The sequence below is a fragment of the Pipistrellus hanaki genome, assembly GCF_964339955.1.
Source record: "Pipistrellus hanaki genome assembly, chromosome: 11".
Classification (NCBI taxonomy): domain Eukaryota; kingdom Metazoa; phylum Chordata; class Mammalia; order Chiroptera; family Vespertilionidae; genus Pipistrellus; species Pipistrellus hanaki.
In genome coordinates, this window is record NC_140513.1 from 13,620,397 (window position 1) to 13,635,444 (window position 15,048).

At 48.6% G+C, this 15,048-nt stretch overlaps 1 protein-coding gene across 3 annotated transcripts in view; it reads left to right on the top strand.

Moving 5' to 3' along the window:
- The window catches only part of GSN (gelsolin), a 51,915-nt gene that overhangs the window by 7,376 nt on the left and 29,491 nt on the right, over window positions 1–15,048 (top strand). For 2 of the 3 annotated variants that reach the window (XM_084897920.1, XM_084897919.1), the window contains exon 2: window positions 4,346–4,433. The exons of the other annotated variant lie outside the window; for it this stretch is intronic. The gene's annotated coding sequence lies outside the window, so the exon portion shown is untranslated. The remainder of the gene's footprint in view (window positions 1–4,345; window positions 4,434–15,048) is intronic. 3 annotated transcript variants of the gene reach the window in all.

The following is a 15,048-nucleotide window of genomic DNA, read 5'->3' on the forward strand; positions in this document are numbered from 1 at the left end:
AGCAAAAACCTAACCAGTTTCCCTTCACTTTGTACAGGAAGAGTCTAAATCCCTGTTCAAGTCTCAGACAAGATCACAAATCTCTCTCTCTCTCTCTCTCTCTCTTTCTCTCTTTAAGATAGTGACCTTACTTTTTCTTCTTTTTTAAAATATGTATTTTTATTGATTTCAGAGAGGAATAGAGAGATAGAAACATCAATGATGAGAGAGAATCATTGATCAGCTGCCTCCTGCACTCCCCCCACTGGGGACCAAGCCTGCGATCCGGGCATGTACCCTTGACCAGAATCGAACCTGGCACCCTTCAGTCCGCAGACTGACCACTGAGCCATACCAGCTAGGGCCCTAGATCTCTTAATGTCTTATCTTTGAGGCTCTTCCCACCCATTGTATGTGCCTCTCTCTTCTCTTCCCAAACACTGAGTTGAACTATTTGGTCCACAGCTATGAGTTTCTAGAATCTGAACAGCCCTTGAAATATTTTGCTGCCTAGTATCGCAGCAGAGTAGGGCCAGCTCTTCTCTACGAGAGCGTGACTCAATAGGAAGCCATCTGGGGGGGGGGGGGGAGGGGGGGGAGATACAGCTGTAGGACCTAGCATTTGGCTTAAACATTTCCACCTGAAGTTTTTATATTTAAGACTGTAAACAGCAATTTCAACCTATAGATTGCAAACTATAGCCCTGGGGAGCCCCTAAATTGTTTTTGCATGCCTCTGAGCTGAGCGGTTTTTTACATTTTCAAAAGGTTGTTAAAAAATATACACAAAATAAACACCCAAACCCAAACCAGGAAGAATATGCAAAAGAGAAGGGATGGGGCCTGCAAAGCCAAAATATTTACAATAAAAGTTTGCTAACCCCTGATCTGGAGTAACCACAGCTTTATGTTTTTCTTTAGTGAGCAAGAGGCCCAGCCTCATATCTTGAAATTTAGTGAGACCAAGATGTAGGGCAGGCAGCCTGACTTGATAGGAACTTTCGCCCAGACCTTAGCGGTGTGACTGCCAGCACATAATTTCATTTCTCTGAGCTTTGTCTATCCTTCACAACATGGGGACAATGATATTGTCTGGCAGAGTTATTGTGAGGATGAGAGATAATGTATGTCAGAGTTTAACACTTGGCACGTGTTCAGAAAATGCTAACTGTTCTCACTGGGTGGCCATTTGAACCCTTCTGGCTTTATTGGTCAGATACCATGTTTCTCCCACCAAATCTGAAGGTCCTCCCCGTGAGCGGGGAGCAGTCTTTTAGGAGAAAAACACTTCTGCCCAATCACCCCTACCCTACACCCCAGGACAGAAAGCTCCTCTGCAGTCACCTTCTAGATAGATGGGGTTCCTGGGAGCTTGCATACTTTCACTAATGGGGAGCTCTTTACCTGAAGACCAGCCTTTGCACTGGTGGGCAGCTCTGACTGTTAGAAAGTGCCCCCTCTCCCTATGCTCTAAGATGTAATTCATCAAACAGCCACTTAGCAAGCCTGGGCTGGGATCTGAATGCCGGAAGGAGCCGCCTCTCTTTATGGCTCTGTCTGGGGTGTGTGGGCGATGGACTAGAGTCAGCGGTTTGTGGACCTTGTTTTTAAGTTGCTGCAGCTTTAAGTCCAAAATAGAAAACAGACCAACTTGTGTTTAGTTAGCTGGGGCTAATTCTAATTCTAAACCCAGCCAGTTTTAAAACTCTGGGACTCCCTGCACCCAAATCCTAGAAAAGAGTGCAATACTCTTTTAGCCTATAGATGGCAGCACCTGCACTCTTAGCCAGTTCTATGTGAAGGTGTGCATGAGTGTGTTTACACACGTGATTCACTAGTTTCTTCCTTTAGTGAATCTTGAGCTGTTGTGGCCCCAGCCCTAGGTTAAGTGTTGGGATACAAGGGAGCAAATCTTAGTCTAATGGGGGAGGCTGACTTGGAAACAGATCATAATATAGTATGACAGGGGAGACAAGAGGCCTCTGGGATCTCAGATGAGCTCAGCTTCTAAGGGGAAGGGGAGTCCAAGAAGATTTCCGGGAGGAAAGCTGGGTTTGATCAAAGTGGAAGAAGAAAAGAAGAAGGAGTTCCGAAACAGGGGAAGTGGTCTATACGCAGATTAGACGAGGACTTAAGGAACAGTGCAGCTGTCTGGCTGGAGCTTGGGTGTGTGTATGTGTGTGTGTGGGTGTGTGTAGGGGTGGTGGGGAGACAGGAACTGGTGAGAGCTGAGGCTCCAGGGCTATGGTGGGGGCAGGGGGAAGATCATAAATGATGTCGAATAGTATGTTAAGGATCTTGGGCTATCTGGGGGCCATAGGGAGCCATGGTGGAATCTGAGCCAAGGAGTGACATGGTCTGGGCTTGCTCTGAGGAGATTGCACTTAGGGAAGGAGAGAGGAAGTGGGAGGACCAGTTATGAAGCATTGCAGTCATCTAGGTGAGAGGTGATAGTAATTAGATGAAGATGTTGGCAGTTGAGAGGAGGAGGGGGAGAAGAGGATGCAAGGACTCAATGGTGTTGTAGGCAAGAGTGACAGAGAAGGGGAGGTTGAGAAGAGCGGTGCCCTGCTGTCTGGCCTGGTGTGGGTGGTGGGTGGTGGTGGTGCTGCTGAGACGGGAGCACTGGGGTGGAGCAGGATGCGCTTGGGAACAAATGTAGCACCGCCAGTGAGGATGAAGGTGTGATTTGGAGGTTTGTAGAAAAGAGGGGAGCTGGATTTGAAAGTCTCATTCTCTCACAGAGTTAACGGAAAGTGAAAGGTCATTAATCATTGACAGGAACAACAAAACCCATCTCTGCTTTGATCTGTCCTCCACGGAAAGCCCACAGAGGTGGCATTTAACACTCACCCTAGGACCCAGATAAGGATCCAGCCTCCTTCCAGATCCCCTGCTGTGCACCAGTGCCACTCACAATGCAGAAATCCATCAGGAATGTCTGGGCCATTTAATGTCAGCTGAGAACAGGGCCCCTTTTGTGTCTGAATACCAGGAGCCTGTAGGGCCTTGCTCCATTTGGGAATCTGGGCTCTCTCTTTGGCCTGGAGAAGTTGGTTTGGGCAGGAATTTTTCCAGTGTAGGCAGGAGCCAGCTTACTTAGCTGTCCCTGGATGCAGATGATTGGGACTGTGGGGCGTGAAGTTGTCCCTAAAAGGTGTGTGTGTGTGTTTTGGGGGTAGAAGGGGGGACTGGAAGGCTGGGCTGCACAACCCTAGAACCCACATAGTCTGGTCCTTCATTCAGTCACCTAGCATATAGCCAGTGGTCTGCAGTTTGCCAGGTCATGTGCCAGGGCCAAAGCTTCAGAGGCAAAGCAGTCTGACAGAGCTCACAGTCTGTCTGATGGCAGAGAAAGACCTGTCACCAGGTACTGATAACACAGTCTTGCAAGAATAGAATGATACTTAGCCATACAGGTAGGATTATGGCAGGTAAGCAACATGGGTCCCTGATGAGAAAGATAGTTTCTAGAAAAAGACTTAGGATTTAATTAATAATAATACAGGATGAGAAAGATACAGTTTCTAGAAAAAGACTTAGGATTTAATTAATAATCAGAGTAAATATATGCACTGTTCAAAACCCTTGACATTTTATCTCATTTAATCCTTATAATGACTCTGTGGGGTGGATTCTTATATAATCTGTTTTTTACAGAGAAGGAAACTGAGACTCAGAGAGGTGCAATAACTTGGTCAAGCTATATAGTTAACTGGAGGACCTTTGTGTCTTCCTCCGGAATCCTCAACCAGTGCTCTGAGGTTGATTATAAGGATTATAAGCTGAATTCACTCATGCAGTGGGATTGCCTTAAATGCTAATGGGACTTTAGGCTGGATTAATAGAGGCATGATATCTGGAATGATAGAGGTGAGACTTCTGCTTGCTTGCTGTGGATAGAACTCATTAGAATGTCTAATTCTGGGTCTTTTTATTTAAAATTATTTTGTGAGGGACAGGATTCATTTGGAGTAGATCAGGGAAAGGGTAAGGAACAGGACACCCTGGTCTCAGGAAAAGCTAGAGGAAAGGAACTGTACAACTTGTAGAAGACTGGGGGCCCAGGACCATTATTTTCAAGTCTCCAAAGAGCCACTGGAAAACAGGATGGCAGACCTGTCCCTGAGTGACCACAAAGAGAGAGAGAGAGAGATTTTAGCACACCCTAATGACAATTTTTTTAACTAGCCAAACTCTCCAATAGTAGGTCTTGAAGCCTTGGCAGGAAGTGAGTGCTCCATTGTTGGAGGTGTGCAAATAGGGGCTGTGTGACCCTGATAGTGGGGTTGGAGAGAAGTCGCTTTTGATTTGACCAGATGACCTTGAGCCCTTGACACTGAGAGTCTTGGTTCTTTATTTACAGGTGGTGCTGACACCTGCTTGTGCAGCTTCTGCCGTGGTCCCAGCACCTGCCCCTGGAACAGCCCCCTTCACCCTCTGAGCCCTGCAAGGTAGGTCGAGTAGTGCAAATCCCGAGTCCTCCTAAACTCGGGGGGGTCTGAAGAGGACAGTGGGAGCAGTGCTGGTTGCCATAGTGGATCGAAAGGTAGTTTCTGATGTGTTTCTAGTTAAGCTCCAAGCACATTTCTGCCTATTACTTCATTTGCTTCTCACCTGCCCCTGAGAGGGCAGCCGGGCAAGGGTGATCCTGTGAGAAAGAGGCAAGGACTGACTAGGCTGGGTGCCAGGGTGCGTGGGCCTCCACCTGGCTGTGCTGCTTGCTGGCTCTGTGACTGTAGGTCCGTTGCTTTCCCCGTCAAGGTTGGCTCTTTTATAAGAGGGTGGATTTCCCTGAGGGAAAATGAGATGCACGGATTCTCCACAGGATGTGAGAGAATCTGGAATGTGGCTGCCAAGTCTCTGCTTGTTGACTGGAGGAGGAGAACCTGAGGAGTGTGAGTCATGGGGAAGGGGATGAGTCAGCGCCACCTGGGGACCGCTGGCAGGGCTGGCAGGGTGGGGCCACCTGGCTATCGGATTCCCAGGTGACCCTCAGCTGAAGTATGCCGAGATCTAAGCGGTGGGGTGTCGAGTCCTGGGCTTTTTCTGCCTCCTCTCCAGAAGCAGGAGACTCTGGTTACTTCCCAGCGTGGGCCTCGGTTTCTCCGCCTAAAAACATGGGTGTGTGGGTCTCTCCTGCATCCACCTTGCAAGTTGTAGTGAAACTTGTAGATGCTGAAGGGCTCTGTGAGCTGTGAAACAGGAAGGATCCCTGCTAGGGAAGTAACTCAGCTTCTAACGCCGGAAAGGAAGTGAATTTCTAACAGCAAGGATCTGGAGAGCCTGGAAAACACCCTCCAGCTTATGACATCATCCCTGGTTACCAAAAAGAGAAGGGGCCGAATGCCTACAGTCTTACTCATTGGTGGCCCAGCTGACTTCAGGGGGTGACAGCGACCGCAGACAGAGCTGTTCCTCTTTCCCAAAGCTGAGCTGAAAGGGCCTTCTGATGGTCTCCAGAATGCTTTGTCCTCAAAGACAGGATTCCTAGAAGGCCCACCAGGCCCAGAGAGGGGACTTGTCCCACTTCAGCCAAAGCCTGTTGTTCTGCTGAGCAAGGAACAGCCCTGATGCTGCCCAGAGTGTAGGGATGGGGCCGGTCTTGGTTCTAAAGCTCCAGCTTTTGGGACTGAGCCCTGACCCAGCTCCTAAAGCTGAATTGCCTTTAACTAACCTGTCACCGAGTGTTACTCTCTGTTCATGTTGTTGGTGACAATGACACAGACCTGTCTTCTGCTTTTCCCACTTGTGCAGACCCTGCAGGGCCAGGCTGGCTTAGGCCCAGATGAGCACCTGTTGTTAACTAAGCTTGGCTGGCTCAGCCCCTGCCCTGTGCCCACCTCATGCCCACTTCTGCTGAACTTGAGTTCAATCAAGGAGGCCCCAGTGAGCTCCTGCTTGCCCAAATCCTGTGGTATTTCCTCATATCTCCATGTACCACCTCCTTGGAGCAGTTGAGAACATTCAAGAAGCTCTATCCTCTCTTTTCTTCTGGGAGGCTGCACCATCCAGTTTATCTCCATTTCCCTGACCTTCTCTGGACCCTCCTTTTCTGCCTCTAATGTTCACCAGGATTCTGACCACCATCTTGTCTTGACTTATACTGTAGGTCCACTCGTTCATTCTCTTACTCATTCATGGGTGCATTGAATTGAGAGTTATTGAGGCCTTGAACTGGGTGCTGGAGAGCAAGGTTTTTCCATCCCTGGTGATCTTGTAGTCCTAGGTCTTACCGTAAGTCATTACACACATAGCAAATTTATTTCTTCAGCCATAAAGGAGACTACCAGGATTATGAGCGCATATGGGATTGGATGGGTGTGATGGAATTCTATCTGGGCAGATGAGGGAGGCTTCTCTGAAAAGCCCAGACTAAAGAGGGGATGGAAGGTGCTATGTGAGCAGGGGAAGGAGCACCCAGGCAGCGGGAACAGTATGCCGAGACTCTGAGATAGGAGGTCCCATGTGGAGTTGTTGGGGATCTGAAGGAAGGGAGCATGGTGGGACAAGGGCCTGGAGACCAGATAGCACCTTAGTCATGCAAGCCCTTGGGGGCCTTGATTAGAGTTTGGATTTCATCCTAAGCCGCTGGGGAACTACTGGAAATTTTAAAGTAAGGGAGAGATTTGCCCAAATTTCACTGTTAGAAACCTGAAAAAGAGATAGACCCAAGTCCCACGCTGATAAACCCCGAAGGTGTAATGTTTGGTCCTTCCACACTGTGGCGTCCTGTCGCTGTGCCTCAGATGAGGCTTGGTCTTGGGAAGTCTTGGCAAATGTGCGTTTCCCAGCATTCTCTGGGCTCCTTGCATTTTTTTCATTGCTGAGCTTCTGAGTGGAGGGGGCCGAGGAATCAGATCTGCCCTGCCCTTGGATACCAAGAATTGTGGTGGCTGAGCCTTTTCCTCCTGAGTCAAGCACTAGGCTGAGGGCTTGTCAGACTTTCAGGCAGTCACATGTGCAAAGGTTTGGCCACTTGGGGCCACTGTGCTTGGGGACTAGTGAGCAGTGCTGCTGCAGCAGGAGTGTGGGGTTGAGGTGAGGAGTGGAGGGAGATAACGAGGAGTGTAGGGCTAGGACAGGCATTGAATATCAGATCTCAATCCTCTGGGTGCCAGGAAGCCATGGACGCATTTTCAGCTGGGAGTGGCTTGATTGACGGGATTTGAGCAGGGAGGGTGGATCAGAGGGGTTAACGCTATAAGCTGGTTGGAAAGAATGAGTATCACTAGGTGAAGCCTTCTTTGTCACTCCCACTCACCTATACACAAACACTGTAAAACACTCAATCCCTTTCTGTCCCCAGCCCTTGTTGGGTTGTTTCCCCATTGGTTAAATCACGGGAGCTGCCCTGTGTTGTTTTACTGCAGCACTGGGGTTTGGTTATACTATACTGGGCTCCAGAAGCAAACAGGGTGAACCTGAAGCATCACTCTGGCCTGACTTGCTCTGTGCCCCTTGACACATGTCTCTTAACCCCTCTCAGCCTCAGTTCCCTCTTATGTGAAATGGGGGTGATTATAGGGTCGTTGGGGATTAAGTGATGGGCAACTCAAGTCCTGAGCATATGCCTGATGCATAGGGATGGCTGTTTATCTTTAGTTCCCTGTTGGTTGCTAACGACCCAGATCATGTTGTAATCTGCCCTTTGAGGAGTTGTTCTCTGCAGCCATAAAATCTGTCATCTGAATTGAGAACAAGGTGTTCCCTACAGCCCTGGGGAAGCCTCTCATGGGACTCTGAAGGGTTTGGAAATGCCTTTACATTTCCCTCACTGGGGTCTGGCCCGGCTGGGCTCAGAGGGCTGGATGAGATCTTATTTGTCTCTTTAGCTGCAGCTCTCAGCACAAGGCTGGCCTATCATGGTTCTCATCAACACTAAACAAAACAGTTTTAAATTTTTAAGTCATAGACTTTGAGCATTGTCTTGCCAGCACCTTCATCTCATGGCTGTGGCCCAGAGAAGGACAGTGACTCATCCAATGTCAGCCAGCCCTTTAGTGGCAGGGATTGGAGCTGCTCATTTCTCCTGGCTCAAATATGTATTGCAAGTCTAATTTTTTAAATGCTGATAATTAAAATTTCAAGTCAGCTGTGGGAGGGGTAACAATGGAGTGGGCGTTTTGCATTTAGGGCTCCCCCTAGACCCGTGGTTGGCAAACTGCGGCTCTTTGGCTCCTTGAGTGTTGCTCTTCCACAAAATACCACGGCCTGGGCGAGTCTATTTTGAAGAAGTGGCATTAGAGGAAGTTTAAGTTTAAAAATTTTGGCTCTCAAAAGAAATTTCAATCGTTATACTGTTGATTATTTGGCTCTGTTGACTAATGAGTTTGCCTACTACTGCCCTAAACCGTTCCAGAGAGCATCCTGACTACATAGGCCTTAAGGATATCATCCAACCTCCTTAGACTTCCTCATTTTTGGAAACTGAGGCCCAGAGAGAGGTAGTAGCTTGCTCTGGATCCCCAGAGAGTGGGACGCAGAGAAGCAGTCACAAGGCCCACTTTCAGTAATAAGCAGTAGGCAGGCGGCTCTTGCCCCAGCCCACTGCCTCATGTTGAAATGTAACAGTGGAGTGTGAACAATGGTTTCCTGAGGAAGTTTTGGTTTTTAATTGTGTCAAGGAGAAGGACCATTTCCAGAGCTGTGTGTGCCCATGTGATATCTGGGGAGTTGGGCCTGGCACAGCTATTTCAGACTAAAGCCACAGGCTCCTATTTATAGGCTGATGTGATTAGATTGATGTGGTCGGAGAGGCCTGCCTGTCCTCGGCCCAGCCCAGCTATGGACGGGGAAGAGGCCCTCGGGGGCAATTCTGACCCATGGGTGAGTAGTGAGGAATCTGGGGTGGTCCCTGAAGCCTGCTCGGAGGTGGGGCTCCAGGGAGGCCTCAGGGGAAGTCCCAGTCCTGACTCCCAGTTCAGCTGCCTGCAGCAGGCCCTCAGCAGAGATGAAACCAGTTCCCATCCTGTTATCTCCCTATTTAAAAATCCTCCCTGTCTGAGATCAGCTCAGGACTCCTAGTAGGTCTCCACCCAGGCACGCCTCTTCAGTGTTTGTATTTCCAGTGTGAGCCACATCTCTGAGCCTTTGCTGTTTTCTCCACCTGACTTGCCTGTTCCCAGTTTTCCAAAAACAAATCTTTGCTCATTCTTTGAGGCTCTGCTCAAATGTTCCTCCTTTGTGGCTTGTCAGGGCCTGGGTGCTCCCTGCTGGTATCACCTGAGTGATTACCCGAGTTCACGTGTGCTGTCCACTGGGCCAGGAAGTCCTGAGGCACGACATGACTCAGAGGAAGAAAAGGAGCAAGGCATTGTGGCTGAGCACCTTCTGTGGTCATTCACTTGACATGTTGAATGAAATGCAATCTGCATGCCACTCTGTGCAGCACATGTGTTTCAAAGGTATGAAAGTAAAACTTCAAGGTCAGATAATCCTAATTCATACTTTGCCCTGCACTTCCTAATAGTCAGTCATCCTTGGTCTGAATCTTTAGAGCTTCAGTTTTCCCATCTATAAAATAGAAATGAGAAGATGGCTGCTCGGGTAGGCAACTAGCCGCAGCCGCACACAACAATTTTAATAAAATACAACTAAAATATAAAATGGACATTACCCAGAACTACAGGAAAGTCGACTGACTGGAAATCCTACAACAAGAAGCAAGGAGAAAACCAGAAGGAAGCGCGGAGGAGCTGTAAAAGCCCAAGGTACGGAGACACGCAGCGCGCGAGAAGAGGACGGAGCCAGAGAGGAGGGAGGCCGAGTGCCTGGCGGGCGTTCCCAAGCGGGAAGCAGAGAAAACTCCGACTGTGCTGGGCCCCTGACTGCTCTGAACCCCCGTTCTGGGCCAGACCCCGGGGACTCAGGCTCAGCCATAGGGAGCTGGGCTGTAAGTCGGAACCCCGGGGTAGCGGAGAAAGGAGGTCCCGGAGGCGCGCACACTGCCCCCAGAGAAGGGACGGTCGGCTGTGCCGCGGGATTGCCCTGACGGGAAGGAGACTGGGGCTCCAGACTGCTGTGAACGCCACCTCCAACTCCACTTCCAACTGAACTGAACCCCAATACCGGGCTCATTGTGGAAGAGCATAGACTGTTTGGCAGCAGGCGAAAATCAAGGGCACCTTTCTCTCAGAGGCGCCGGCAGTGAGCACTGAAGGACCCGCATAGGGCGGGGCTGACGGAAGCCAAAGCTGCAGGCTCCACCCTGAAATCCCGTCCCATCTGTAACTGCGAAATGCGACAACAAAATAGATCACAAACGAAAGAAATGGAGGACAAAAAGCGTCTGGATATAGAGTTCAAATCTACGCTTATAAGGTTTTTCAAGAATTTCCTAGAAAAGATGGATAAGGCCTATGAGGATATGAAAAGAGACCATCAAGAAATGATAAGGGAACAACAAGAAATAAAGAATACATTGTCTGAAATAAAAAATATTTTACAGAGTCCTAAAAACAGAAGGGAAGATCGCAAGAATCAAGTCAAAGATTTGGAACATAAAGAGCCAGAAGACACTCCTCCACAGAAGCTAGAAGGCAAGAGAATCCAGAAAATTGAAGATAATGTAAGAAACCTCTGGGACAACTTCAAGCGAACCAACATCAGAATTATGGGGGTTCCAGAAGATGAGAGAGAGCAAGATATCGAAAACATACTGAAAGAAATAGTGACAGAAAACTTCCCCCACCTGGTGAAAGAATTTGACTTACAAGTCCAGGAAGTGCACAGAACTCCAAACAAAAGGAATCCAAAGAGGACCACACCGAGACACATCATTATTAAAATTCCAAGAGCAAAAGATAAAGAGAGAATATTAAAAGAAGCAAGAGCAAAGAAGGTAGTAACTTATAAAGGAGCACCTATACGATTGTCAGCTGACTTCTCAACAGAAACCATGCAGGCCAGAAGGGAATGGCAAGAAATATACAAGGTGATGAATAGCAAGAACCTACAGCCAAAAATAAGCTACCCAGCGAAGCTATCACTCAGAATCGAAGGCCAGATAAAGAGCTTCACTAATAAAAAAAAGCTAAAGGAGTTCATCACCACCAAACCAGAATTATATGAATTGCTGAAGGGGGTTCTTTCAGAAGAGAAAGTAAACAAAGATAAAAATTATGAACAACAAATACGTAATTATCAACAAGTGAATCTAAAAACCAAGGAAATTAAAAAAATCTGATGAACAATATTAACTGTTGAATATAATAGAATCAGAGGTATGGAAGGGGAGTGAACTGACGATTCTTGGGGAAAAGGGGAGAGGGGGGCGTGGGAAGAGACTGAACATAAACTGTGCACCTATGGATGAGGACAATGGGGAGAGGGGAAAGGGCAGAGGGTGGGGTGGGAACCTGGTGGAGGAGAGCAATGGTGGGGGGGGGGGGGAAGGAACATTTGTAATAATATGAAAAATAAAAACTTATTAAAAAAAAAAATCTACACTAATAAAAGAGAAATATGTAAAAAAAAAATAAAAATAAAATAAAATAAAATAAAATAGAAATGATTCTACCTATGGGTTTTGGGAAAGCATTGTCAACAAGACAAAGCTTATAAGTACTTATGCTCCCTGGTCCAAAAGAGCTTCTGTATGCAATATAGGTATTATTTACAGGTGGGGAAACTAAGGCTCAGTACAGTGAAGCATTGTCTCTAAGGTCCCACACAAGCCAGTGGCCAAGAGGAGAGACCAGGTCTTGGTCCTGGCCTCCAACTCCACCCTGTGTTCTCCTCCCATCCCTCTCTTAGCCCCTTGGGCCTATTTTGTTTCCCAGATCAGGGGAAGCCTCCAACTCCACCCTGTGTTCTCCTCCCATCCCTCTCTTAGCCCCTTGGGCCTATTTTGTTTCCCAGATCAGGGGAAGCTTTGTTTGGGGATTGTTTTTCCTAAGAAGTTTCCTCTGTGGTGCCACTGGATGAGTCAGAGCCCTGAGTCACCCGAGGAGGCTAAGGGCCAGGATGGAGTGGGGGAGAGAAGAGGAGGGGAAGGCAAAGAAGGGGGCCCCAGTTCCAGCCCTGGCTCTCCCATTGCTTGGCCTCAGTTTCTGCAGGTGTGAAAGGAGATGTTGGGCTTTGGTAAGTGGTTTCCAGTCCAGGCTGAGCCTCAGAATCCCAGATTTCCTGGGCCCCACCCTCACCTACCCTCAGGCTGGGCGTGAGGCCTAGGAATCTAGGTTTTCTGGAACTCCCCGCGTGATTCTGCTGCACACCTGATCTGCAGAGGTGTTTGGGCACCCAGCTGCTCAGGGCCACCCCCAACAGGGCCTCAGAGTGGTTGCCAGCCATCTCCACTAACTCACAGAGCCATGCCTCGCTGGAGGCTTTGTCAGAGTGGTGCATGGGCAGTGCATGGGCTTTTTTCCTTTTAAAAACAGCTTTATTGAAGTGTAACTTACATGAATTGGTGAAGTAAACTTATGCATAATTCATATTCATATATTTAACCAGTTTAATTAATGCAATGATTTTTAAAATAAATTTACAAAGTTGTGCCTCCATTCCCACAATTCCGTTTGAGAACGTTTCAAAAAGCTGTGCTTGCTTGCTGATGGTCTCCACACTCACCCCGTAGCCCATCACCAATCTGTCCTGTCTTTTTGAATTCCCTGTGTGCACCTCCCAGCTTCACCCTTTCTGGCTTTATGACCTCGTGCAGATCATTGCCCCTCTCTGAGCCTTGGATTTCTCCCTAGTAGGAGAGGGAAAACTATCCTCTTTAAAGCTCATTGTTGGAATTTCACTGATGTGGTAGAGTGTGTGATATATAGCAGGAGCTGGGGAGTGGGAGCCTGGCATGCAGTACCTGGGACATAGTACAGGTACCAGGATACCACACTAGCAAACATTTTACAGACTCAAGCTGTGCCAGGCACTGGGCTAAGTGCCTTAAATGCACTGTCTCTTTTAATTCCCATAATATCACTTACTAGGTGAGTGCCAATATCATTCTTATTTTATAGCTGGAGAAACTGAGGCATTGAGAAGGGCGGTAACTTTTCCCAGGTTGCATAGGTAATGGTGGGTAGGGGTGGGCGTCTATCTCCAGGCTTGCCTTCCTCAACTGTCACCTGAAGATAGGAATCATGGCTCGAGAAATACCATTCGTGGGCCCAGGACAAGGTTCAGGAGACACACTTTTAAGGGATAGGATGTGATACAGTGGACACTGATTCAAAAGATGGCATGTAGTACAGAGTGCATCATGTAACAGATGTGACACGGTGCATAGAGCATGATCCAAGGAATAAGTGACATGGGACACAGGACATGGGACATGCATCAGGATAGTCACGCACACAAGGTATGGTATGGGGCATGGAGAGCATGGCCTATGTGATGCTGGACAGGGTACATGGGGACATGGTGCCCAGGGTATAGTGCTTGAGCTTCAACAATGGGCACAAAGAGCCCCTTTTCATGTCAGTGCCTGGGGCCCCAGGATGCAGTGGAAAAATCCAATTTTTCCATTTTGGAAAAATCCAAAATCTTCTTATAAACACCCGTATATGTTTTTCCTCCTCCTCCCTGTCTCTGATGCCAAAGAGTGTGTGTCTACCAAAGCACTGGGCCCCAGAGTATATCCCACCATCCCACCAGCTGCGATGGAGTTCAAGGCTTGGGGCCAAGGGCATGGCTGAGGAAGAGCCTGCCAGACCCCCATATCCTTGTCTTGCAGAGGCAGCTGTGAGCACTAGGGCCAGAGCCCGGTAATTTTCCTGTAAGCCTTTCTCCCTCCTGCTCCCCTCCCTGGCTGCTGCTGCTGGCTGTAAACGCTGCATTCCAGTGCTTAGGAGAAAAAGCTTAGCGGGGAGAGCCAGCAATGCCGCTGGGGCTGGAGTGGAGTTGCAGGGAGAGGCAGTGGGGGTGGAGGTGCAGGGAGGAGGCAGTGTTTATCAGGCTGGTGGTTCCTGAGCCCTCCTGGCACTCACTCTTCTATCTTGTCTTATCTGCACAAGCGCCCCCAATGAGACTGAGTCTCAGAGAGACCAAGAGCTTGCCCATGGTCACATACAGTCAGAGGCAGATGGAGTCTAGACTCCAGCTCTCCTGGAGGCAGGAAATTGAGGATGTATGGAAGCGAGGTTAGGTGGAGTGGAGGCTGTTGATGGGGGATTAGCAGGTGATAAGGCTGCAAGAGACTGGGGAGTCCTGTCTGCTTTCCATACGCACTGGGGACTGTAGAAAGGTCTTGTGCAGGGAATAACACAATAAATAACATCTAGGGATAATGGGAGAGTCGGAGGCAGTGAGGAAGCTGGTGCAGAGGGACCAGAGGAAAGGTGGGGACCCAGAAACAGGACAGTGGCTGGGTTGTGGGGTGGGAAGCGCATGTGAAACGGGGTGCATGGGATTGAGCATCGCAGCTCTGGCCTCAGCCCTTATGTGCAGTCCTGGATGGCTGACTCTGGTTAGGCCCTGCCTCTAAGAGTGTCCCAGAGGGTTCTGGAAGTCCCAGAGGTTCAGGCACTTGGGCACCCAGAGGAGGATACTGGTGACTGGTGCCCGAATGGAGGTGAAGTGGGAGCACACCTGGGGAGAGAAGACCACACGTTTTGGAGCCCTACTGTGTGCCAGGCTTGTTTTGTGTGCTGGATCGTTTCTTTCTCCCATCTGGATGTGATTGTCCTCTGAGCTTGGAAAAGAATAAAAGCATTCCAGTGCCATACTTCTGTTTATATTTAAGAGGGGAGAATACTTTAAAATCCTGCTTAAAAGGAAAGGATTAGTAGCAATATCAAATATCTTGGAAAATCTGGAAATTCTACTGCAGTTAAGAATTTGAGAGCAATTGCAAAGAATCTCTAATCATGCTAAAATAGTTGGAGTTTTCCCGTAACTGATTTTTACTAGAATCAAGGGCTGGCAAGCCTGCGACATAGTCTCATCACTCTGTATCCAATGGCACAGGCTCAGAGAGGTTGAGTCACTTGCCCAGGGTCACCCAGGTAGTGGGTGGCAAGGCTGGGTTCAGATGGTGACTCCAAAACCTTTGTTCTTTTGGGTGGGAGTAGACCAGAGGAGAGGATAAGGTGTCATCAGGAGAGACTCGAGGAGGGGATG